Below are 11,222 nucleotides of genomic sequence, written 5' to 3' on the forward strand. Positions count from 1 at the left end.
ACAATCTTGCTGAAACTGATCCCCAGAACGCCCACGGGAGTCGTACGGGGGTAGTCTAAATTTAGTACGGAACCGCACACCGAAATTTAATTATATGTCATGGGTATCTGATTTCATGAGGCTGTATAGAGAGCTAAGGACGGGGTGTATGGCAAATGTTAAGTATGTGACAAAGTCTTTGCTATACTGTATTCTATCAATCATCTTACCTAAACTGTAAAAAAAAATTAATCGACATGAATTTGTAATTATAGAAAGTCATATCAACACAAAATCATTTTGCATCTTCTCACTTATTTTGCTTAGAATTAAATATTTTGAAATTCATCTGTGAATCTTATTCGAAGCAGGCACGAAGTAATTGATCTCTTTTAATTCAATTGCTATTTTCGAATAAAATTAATCAGTGCAATTTGCAACTTCAGTAGGTAATCTCTAGATACGAAAACAAGTTTATTTATTCTTGAATGTCCCAATTACTTTAATGGAAATTATTTAAACATAAAAATTAATATAATTCTTCAAAAGACGAAAAAGGATGGATTTTTATTTTAAGAAATCCAATTAGTTTAGAATAATACAGCCCGGTCTCTCAGTTTTAAATTGGTTGACCTAATTACTTTTAAAAAAGTTAGATTTTTAATCAGAACGTAGGCACCAATGAAACCACAATACAAACGTAAATGTATTTTTAAACGAATATTGAAAGTCTTGTTACTTTCCAGCATAACAATATGACATTCAGCATTTCCACATTTATGAGATAAACTAAGTAATATTATACATAATACCTACCTAAAAAGAGAATGGGAAAAAGATGTTACGGAAATTCGTGGCTGCCAAAATCAGTTCCATTACGAACAAGCCATTGAAAGCGAAGTGAGACTCCGAAATATAATTTGCAATAAAGTCGGCACATGATTTCTCACCGAGTTCACCCTTGACTACTTTATTACTTTTCTCTGAAGCTGAGTCCTTTATAACTTTAATATTTCATTCGTGCATTCGCTCCTTCTTCAGTGCCGATTGTTAATTTTTTTCCGCCATTGTATTGTGCCTTTGGATGACCATTGGATACTAAAGTGAGTAAACTTTTATCGCTCAGCATTGTTGCAAAATGTTCTTTTTCTCCAAACGCAAAAATGTTGACAGTCGTGTCATAATATAATAAACTTACCGTGAATTAAACCACGTATTTAATCAAAGTTCTACACGATGAAGTCAGGACAGCGAAGAAAAGTCAATATGAAACTCTAATTTGTGTTCGGGAGCAGTTGAGTTTATTTTTTAGCACTGGCAGTCGGAACGGAGCAAGCTTTTAAATTAACAAAGGCATTCTGTTCAACAGCGGGTGCATTTAAAAGTTGCTAAGCGAACTACTGCGTTCGTATTTATTTCCATGCAATTTCCGCGATCTCAAGTTTCATTAGAAAAGCGAAAGTTTGATAGCATTTCGAGCGCGTTGTGGCGCCCGCGCTCGCGCCACAGCGATCAGCGCGCTTTACTTGAATAGGCATCCATTTTATTTATACCCTTTTTGTTAAGGAAAACTTACCCTTGGTTCCTACACAACGAACTCAACTCGTGTATTATCCAACGCGGAATACTTATTGTGAACAAAATCCGAACACAATTGCGTAGGGTTTGTTTTGCATTAAAAGTATTATGGATGACACATTTTTAAGCGTGCTGGTAACTTGAATGGACCTCTGTTAATTATTTAGTTCTACTTATACATACGTTTTGTGCATACAATTTTGTGATGCGGGTTGTTGTATTGTTTACTTTCAATAGTTCAATCTTTGTGTGGTCTCCCTAGGACAGCTACAAATGGCGCCTAGATCGTGGTATGTTATATAACTAAATTAAGTGTTTAAGGATAAAAGTTGAGGTATGAAATGCAGATTATAAGTCATTACGGTCTCGCTAGAATTCAAAACCTTCATTCCACAAATTGTCAAATAACTGTACCGAAATCTACTAAGCTAACAGGTTGATAACGTTCCCAGATTTGCACAAACACCACTATCTCGGGACCAATCAGCCCCTAGATCCTCCAGCCGTGCGTGTTCACATAAATCGCTTGCCTGTATGAGTACAGCAACATGAACATACTTTACCTCTTCATACAACTATACGCAGAATCACGACAAAGAACGTGTTACCCAGTCATGTAGCCCTCTATGACGAATCTATCTTAAAAGTATTGTCAAAGGAAACTCGACTGTATGGTTAAGAAGTTAAGGTGTTTGGATGAGAATATCTTCAATTCTCAGCGTCCCGCTGGGAACAATGTTGGCGGTTATCTCCACATCAGATTGAGATAGCACTGAGGTCAAGTTCGGCACGCGAGCAAATACGAGCGAGTTATGCTAGTTGACGAATATGGTATGGGAGTTGCTACAGCACAATTGGGAGATGAATTTTGTGACGGGTGGCTTAATTGAAGATGTTTGAATAACAACGTTTAAGTTCATGGCTGTAGATTTTATCGCAAAAAATTCAATGTAGAATTGGATGCCTTAATTTAATACATGTCTCCCATAAAAAATGAGTCTTACCAAAAAATAGCTGCATTATTTGAAATACGATTTTAACGTAACTCAAATTCGTTTTCTGTTTCAATAAACCAGAGGTGTTTTAGAAGCAAAATTTTCGACTTTCAACTGCCATGAATACAAAAGCCATTCCGGCCTGTCCGTTGTAGTGTAGTATTGTAGCGAATATTACGAGCACTATTTCGTTCCGATATTTTTCAAACGCCCTTTAGAATTACGTTTCTATTCCACGTAGCGTAATAAAACCTATCGACTGCACTTTTCTTTCTATATCGCACCGTGCCTGGACAGCATAAGTCTTTCGGAATGTATGGATCATATTTGGGCCCTATCAATGGAATATCACTTTAATAATCACTCATTATGCACAGCTCCATATATACAATCAGATTAGCAAAGTGCTTTTCATTCAAATTCATTAAATATTAAATATACGTAACTTCTAAGTTTCACCAAAGTATTCCTTCATTACGTTAATTAGACATCAAACCGCTTCATTAATTACTCAAACTAAGCGCAGACGAAGTTCATTAATATCAATGAAAATTAACTTACGAAGACATTTATAAAAACGTTTTTAAGGTAAAGCGAACTTCTAAGGCCCGGTTGATACAAGGAAGCTCAATGAATAGAGTTGTATGTGAGATTGGACATAGGCTACCTACGGTAGAAGGCATAGAAAGTCCCGGCCTTATTCAGTTAGACAGTACATGGTATTCGTGACTTACATTCTGTATAAAACAATTCTCGGACAAAGGTTCTGGTCAGACGCGAGCAACAAAGGAACAATGCGGTCGACGGGAGATGCCTTTGCTTCATTTCGATTGTGGACAGCCCATGTCCATGCGAGACCAAACGAGCATAGGTCTGCAGTACAGTTTTATTTTTTAAATATCAGCACCAATTCGAACACGTTGGTTTCGCGTTTTCGGTGAATTAATGCAGGTGCGATGAGATGCATGTCAAAATTAATTTTATTACTCTGAACATAATTTAAGCTTTACAAAATCTTTTTTTACCTTCTTATGTGCCTATTACTGTGACTTTCGCATTTAATTACCCATATACTGTTCTTTTTATGAATTATGAAAAAAATATTACTTACCACCAGTACCCTTTATTGACGTAACGGTCGTACACATTAAATGGAGCAACATTTTAATGTCGACATAAATCGTATCTAACATTTATAAACGCTTTACTTTGTCGAGGCACCCCGTACGGTAACAAAACTGACGAATCTATTTCGCAAATGATACAAAGAGCTCGTCTTGTTCGCGGGCCACCCGCAAATAATAGGAGCTCGGTCGAAGAACCGTATTGTGTGACCGACGATGTTGACGATATGACATATTGACTTCTGAGGTCTTGATTTTGCACAAACACAATTCACATTTACTCTGAATGCCAATCTTGGGTCAGGATCACATTTAGAGTCTTGAATGAAAACTTTTATTTGAATTGCGACCACAAAATTTATGTATTTTGACAGTTGTGTGGTAAACGATAAATATACTTTTTTTGTTTGTCACAGTATGTGATTCAAAGGTTTTCATTTATTGTGACAGTGAGTGACTTTATATACTGGTTTGTACTTTTAAGTAATGCATATTTTAAAAATAATTTTAATTTGTGTACAATACTTTAAAATAATGTGTAACACTTGTCGTAATTTACATTTTATTTTCAGCACAATAAAGTATCCGCATTGCACCCAAAACTAAAAATCGTATTATTGCTGTGTTGACTCGTGAATTTACCGAGGCTATAAACGAGAGCTGGTGCATATGTGAAGATGAACGTATAAACAACGAACGTTCAGGGCTGGAATATCCATTACAATGCAAATTTGCCTCCGTCGTCACAATGAACGAGTTACCTGTCCACACACCAACTTTTTGCCTAGTTCGAAGCCCAAAATTGGACGATGACCGAGTTTGGTTACAGAGTCAACTGGAATGTAGTATGCACCGCAGAATTTCAACGAGAACTATTTTCAGGACGTAACTTCATGACTGTTTTATTACCAAATCAATAGCTCGCTTCATTGTTAACGTTCGAGTTTGTGACTTTAAAATCGATGTCAAAGTTGAATCGATGTTACAGTTACTACATTGGGTTTTATTTGCTCTACATATATTACGTTCCTACTTTGATGCTACAAATGGTTTGATTGATGAATAAATAAAATTTACATTTGGGATTAAATTTGGGCTTTTTTCATTGTTGTAAAAGAAATGAAAATATTGCGTTAACTCATTGGCAATCAGTAGAATATTTCTGTATGTATGGTCTTGTTGAAACTGACTCATCAATAACGGCTTATCGCTTGGATCCTTTATAGCAAAGAGAACAATACCGTAGTTTGTAGTAAAGCCTTTGAATAATACATAATCTGATCAATTAACAGTACCTTCTCACACATACATGAGAATTAATAATTTCCACAGTAAAATAAGACTAAATGAATTTATCGTGGAAAATTGTTACGAATTTATTTTAGTAGGTGTAATCGAATTACTTGCCGTGGTCTCTCACGAAATCCTGAATACATATTAACCTGGCTGTACCAAATTCGTTTTGACTAATGGTGTTATTAGTCTTGGGGCGTGTGTTCATAACGCGTGCCGTATTAGGTATTGTTCTACTGGCTACTAATATATCTTCGACTGAATTCGTACTATTTGAGTGCCTGGTCAAAGTTACTACCAATGTATGTATGTATTAATACCATGAATGTACCATTAGTTATCAGTTTATATGGAACCAATACTTAAATAATTTAATGATCTGAATTTTTAACGTCCTAAATAACATTTACCAAAGCGACCACACAAGAACATAAAAAAATCAACTGTCAATCAAACGCAAAAAAGCGAAAAGTTGAACCAAAAATATCCGCTACATTTGCCAAAAATCCATTCCCACACTGATTGATAAGAACGAGCGCACCAATTAAATCAATTATTAACACAATAAATTTTGATGAGTCCGCTGCATTTAGTGCATAAAACGCGAACGCTCCATCATGGGAGGCGAAATTTAATTGCATCGTTACATCGCCGTTCCATCAAACATTTATCAATATTGACTAAACTCTTAATAAAAGCTAATGGCCGATGTGTGGTCACACTGGTCACTGTGTACAAAACACACGTACGTTCACCGATGCTTTTAAAACTGAGTAAAAAACCATAGGTCCTGATTAATCGATGGTTATAAAGCTACACGGGAAATATTTTTGTGCATCATTAGTTTGATGTTGTGCTCTATCCTCTTATGGCACGTGTTACTATTATGGATTGTCTCTGTGTTACGTTTTCCTGTTTTCATTAATCGTGTATTTGCTTTGTTTGTGGGTGAGCTCTCGTGTCTCGAGTTAAAAAAATGTTGGATGCTTTAGCAAGATGAATAGGCGATTGCAATGTTGTTTTTTAGTTTTTTTTTTTATTCAAATAAAGCATGGAATTAAATATTATACCTTCGTTTCTAGGTTAAGAGTATGAACACAAAGCTCTTATGTGTGTCATGCGACTACGAAAACACACATTTCATGATTACCCAGAAATTCAACAGACATTTTTGTAGCAATAATGAAACTGTCCTTTAAAATAGTAAGTTATTTTACCGCAGTAAACCGCAGTGGTTTCTTTGCACAGAACTTCACATACATTCTCATACGATAGCGGTCATGCAATCGTATTAATTAAAAATATTTATTCCATTTACACTTGCTTGTCGGGGAAAATGTTGCAATATTTTTTATGTAGGTACCAATTTAACGCCTTTATTTACGAAATATATTGTAAGCTATAATATTAAAACAGAATTTCTGGAAAAATATGAATTCGATTTGAAAGTAAAGATGCGGAGAAATACTTCGACGCTTAATCAATGTTCATGTGGTTTTATTTTTGTTTTTGTACCTATACTTATTTTTAGTAAAGTAGTTTAACTTTGTAAATATAGTGTACATATTCTTTGATCCAGTTGAGTGATGAAATAAAATATTATTTGAAAGTCGGATAGAATATTATTCTGACGTCAATTCAGAAAGAGGCAGTTACGTTCTTTTTGCAACTGAAAAAATTAATGAAAACGGGTATTAAAATGCAGTTAAGTTAAAAATTCTCCCTTCCAGTTTCCTTCACTAAAAATATATCACCGCACCTAACAATTCGTCAAGTTGACGACAAAATGACGAAGAAACTTGTCAGAAAATTTTGAAAAATCGTCGTGTCTTAAAATACATATGTCGACACTCGAATAAGAAATATGAATTCGTGACGTTAATTATACATAACAGAATGCGTGCTTAAGAAAAATGTTTGTTTATTTTAATGACTGTAAAATCAAAACTAATGTTTATCCTGTCCATTTGATTGATTGTTCGTAACGATATGGGCGACGCAAGCGCATAGGCCTTGGGCTAAAATGTAGGCAGTGTGCGTTTGTTTAGAAAATTATGGGTGTTTGGTTTGTTAGTGATAACTGCGTAGGTAAGCCTTTTTGAGCAATTAGGTATAATTAAGTAACGATAAATAAAAATAAACCAATCCCTATCAGGCATTTTATTGAAATTAAGAATAAAACAAACAAATTAAAACAATAAAACTTACAAAAAGTCAACGTCACGCGGTGTTCCCAGGCGGTCACCCATCCAAGTACTGACCGCGCCCGATGTTGCTTAACTTCGGTGATCGGACGAGAACCGGTGTTTTCAACGTGGTATGGACGTTGACGACTGTTCTGCAAAAAAGGTGGACTACTATTTAGCACATGCGTAGGTATTTCACATGTGACGGAAATCAACATTGTTGTTTATTTAAGTAACTACAGTATGGTACATTTTATCTTAATGAGGATTATTCTTATGATAAAGAATTAAAGGAAACTGAATGCTTACAATTTAATTATACTTTAGTCAAATTAAGAAGACCCTGAAGAATAGATTAAGCCATAAATTACAATCAAATCCGATACATTGTTATCTACAATTACAATAAATAAGGTTTAAAATTTAAATGAAATTAAATTTAAATTCCGTATCAGAGTTGCTTACTTTTTTGTTGTCCCCACTTGGTCGTAATTTCTATGCAACTTTGTAAATAGGCAAGTAATCTATGGATGTAAAGTGCTTTATCTTCTACCATTAGAATTTATTTTATAGTGGACTCTTCTTGACTAAGGAATAGATAAATTAAGGGCAAGAGGTTCATTCTTGATATTATTGTAAGTAGGTATTAACCATTTCATGTTATATTTTACAACAAAAAATTAAAACAAATTAGAGTGGTTACTATAATTATGTAAAATGGAAAATCTTCACTGAAGATTTATATTTATAGCACATTTATTGAAGTTTTGATCCATAATAAAAATATACTTTTAATAAAGTGGTGGACACTTGTACCTCAGTGACACGTAATAACTCTGATACTGCAATTTTCCGCGTCAAGTAACAGAACGTCCACATAATTCTTTCCTATTATCTATACTCCTCGGCCGCGTGGCAATGGTGTTGATAAACCTTTATTTAATAAGGTGACTAAACGCATAACTTGAGCGAGATAGTGTCCCCGACACTTGTTTAAGTGTAAACTGCTGTTCTTTTCCGATAAAATGTCACATTTCGATTATTTAGCACGAGATGCGACCGGAAAACTGGTTTACTATCGACGGTATAAAGAAATTTATACAAAAATACAACTTCGGTCTTGCGGATGGTCACAAAGAATCGACACGAAATTGAACTTTGAATTTTTGGAGTATAAGTTATCTTGGAACAATTTTCGGAAATAAAAATCTTGATTTGTAAGCAGAGATGGAATTTTGATAGCTATGCAATCCATTGATAACAAAAACAACCAAAAGTTCATGTAGCTTAACGATGAAATAAAAAACAAAGTCAATCACAAATTACGATTATTTCGACAATCTGATAACGCAACAACTCTATAACACTCTGAAATGAGTTTTTAACACTCCATTATAAAAAGAACTTTCGCGAAACGAACATCTCGTTTGACTTGACAGAATGATAGGTAATGGACAACTTTATTACGGTGTTAACAAGTTTGAAAAAATAAATTTTCGGTTCTGCTATTCGGGATTAAAAATACAAATTGGTGTTGTCTCGAAGTTGGATGCTCGCCGCTGGCTAAAAAGTCATTGGAGGTGTTAAACCAGCCTTCGATAATTTGGTAATAAATATTTATAAACGCCGAGCTCGCTCGTCACTACGCCCGATGCACTTTTCTTCATTTTTTGCTCTTTAAACGTCAAAGGAGTCCGTATATCGAACAGCCTGCGCGTGCTTTGCAAATGTGAATTCTTTTACACTCAGATTTGTTAGCTAACAGCCAAACGTTAGAGTCGAATTTCCCATAACATGCGGATTCAGTAAAGTTGTTATGTGTTAAGATAGACAGGGTGTGAATAATAACTGGGATAGTTATTTGCAACTGTAACAGCAAGGCTGTGCAGATGGGATTTCACATCAGCATCCAGCTAGTTAGGCTTAACAGGAGAATGTTTTTTTTTATATTATTTTGACTGTTAGTAGCAAACTGGAATAAAGCAATAACCAAAGAGCTGTCGTAACAGAAGCGCCGATTTAAATATTACAACCAAGATTATTGGCCATATTTCACATGCTCAATTGAAGAACTTGGAAGAGATTTTATAGATGCCAAATAAAATTTGTGACAACGTAGTTTTCGGTAAAATAGAATGATTAACGAGTATAACATTTTTACGTAAATGAAATTAAATTATCCTTACTGCATGAATTAAAATAAAATTTGGATTTTTATTATTGGCTTATTATCCTAAGGATACACGTTACTAAGCTCGACAAGGCATTTTTAGCCCTTGGCATCCTAAATTGATTTTGATGCGTATCATTTTTGATATCAAAAGTTTTTTTACTCATACGTATACTTAAGACATTGCAATATTTTAAACAAAACTATTAAATATTTAATTATGTTGGCCAGTACACACCTTACCCATACCCTTTACTCAAGCAGCTACAAAACTTTGTTAAAAAAGACAGAACAAAAAAATTACAATGCGTCCATTCAGTGAAAATAGGTATAATTCAGGTCAGATGCGGTTTATTCATTTTGAAATGCGGAGTATGTAAGAGTAAGCGGAGTATATAAGAGAGTACATAAGAGGAGTACATAGGAGAGTACATAAGTGGAGTATATAAGTGGAGCAAATGAGAGGAGTATATAAGAGAAGTACATAGGAGCTCCAAATATCAGAAAATACTCAACATAAAATTAGCTTTCTATTGATGTATCACTTAATGCTAGAGGAGAAGAAGCCCAAAACGCTAATTCTCCTTTATTACTTTATTTTCTTAGCATTCCACAATACGCCAAGGTATATTATTGATCATTAAAGTATAACAATAAATGTCCCAATAAATTAGATGCACAAGTTAGTTTAGGTCGCTGTGTTGATGAGTAGCATATCGAGATAGTAAAAGAATTTTATTACGAGAAACATTCCGAATTTGATTGTAAGTTTTTAAAATGCGTTTTTTAAGTTCAAATCGTGGATGTGTGGCCAGCATTGTAAAAACAAAAGAACAGTGGCATCTGAAGAGTACTGTTTGGGATCAAGCACCTCTAGATAAACTGACCGTTCCATTATCAAAATTCTAATCATGACTTCCAAAATTAGAGATAAGAATAATAAAATACGACTAATTGTTCCCCAAATTGCATCAGTAACAATAAATTCAACAGAATTAGGCAAGTCAATTAACAAACAAAAGCAATTAATTAAGCAGATACATACATTGCAATGATGCCCATAATAATCCCACACTGGGTCTCAAGCTCAAACAAATTCAAATTTTAAAACATGTTCAACGACCAGAACCAACTCCGCCATTACCGGTAAGAGTTACACACTTCGAATTTAATTCCCATTCAAATTTGAACCTTACAAAGTAAAATTAGGATACTGGGAGCTAAATATACTTCTGTCATGCTATCTCTGCTACTTTCTGAGGCAGTCCTCTCCATAAAACCTTCCAATTATTTCCGTTCCCTAGTTATCGGGTCGCATCTTGCATCAATCCACTCGTATTACACAAAAATTTACGAGAATGAGACTTCTTCGTCCGTGATTAACAATAAATTCCCAGTTAACAGCCAGACGTCAGACTGCCTCTATCCATACTTTTATAAAGCGAGACACTTCCACAACACCTGATTTATAGTATATCTCTTTGTTTTGTGTTTGTCCTTTTTATTGTTTTATTTGTTGCCCTCGTTTTTTTTAGAAGAGCCGTTTATTTTGTGACAATTTCTTTGTTATACCGCCATTGAAACCTTGCCTTTTTGGAGCATAATTACCGCCGGTATCAGTAACATCTGCGGAAGATTTATAAAAATATTTTTTGTTTTAAACTTTATTAGCAAGGAGATTGCAAAAGATATACCTGTTGTTTGTTATATATAGGCAGCAAAAAGTAATAAGGAAGAAAAAATAAATATTATTCTACGATTTTACACAATAAACGTGATATTTGTACTTATTAATTTCTCCATTTTGCTATCATTTTAAACCAGATATGCATTCGATACCCAGAACAGATTATTGAGAATTCTACTTACGGAAGATACTTACAAATGATATCAGTTA

The 11,222-nt window shown here is 34.4% G+C and overlaps 1 non-coding gene across 1 annotated transcript; it reads right to left on the reverse strand.

Annotated features, from left to right (window-relative positions):
* Positions 1 to 7,181: 7,181 nt before the first annotated feature.
* On the reverse strand, positions 7,182 to 7,300 carry LOC126056127 (5S ribosomal RNA). The gene has a single exon (XR_007511839.1). It is a non-coding gene; the product is annotated as a 5S ribosomal RNA (ribosomal RNA).
* Positions 7,301 to 11,222: the final 3,922 nt, after the last annotated feature.

This window comes from Helicoverpa armigera, chromosome 7, assembly GCF_030705265.1.
Source record: "Helicoverpa armigera isolate CAAS_96S chromosome 7, ASM3070526v1, whole genome shotgun sequence".
Classification (NCBI taxonomy): Eukaryota; Metazoa; Arthropoda; class Insecta; order Lepidoptera; family Noctuidae; genus Helicoverpa; species Helicoverpa armigera.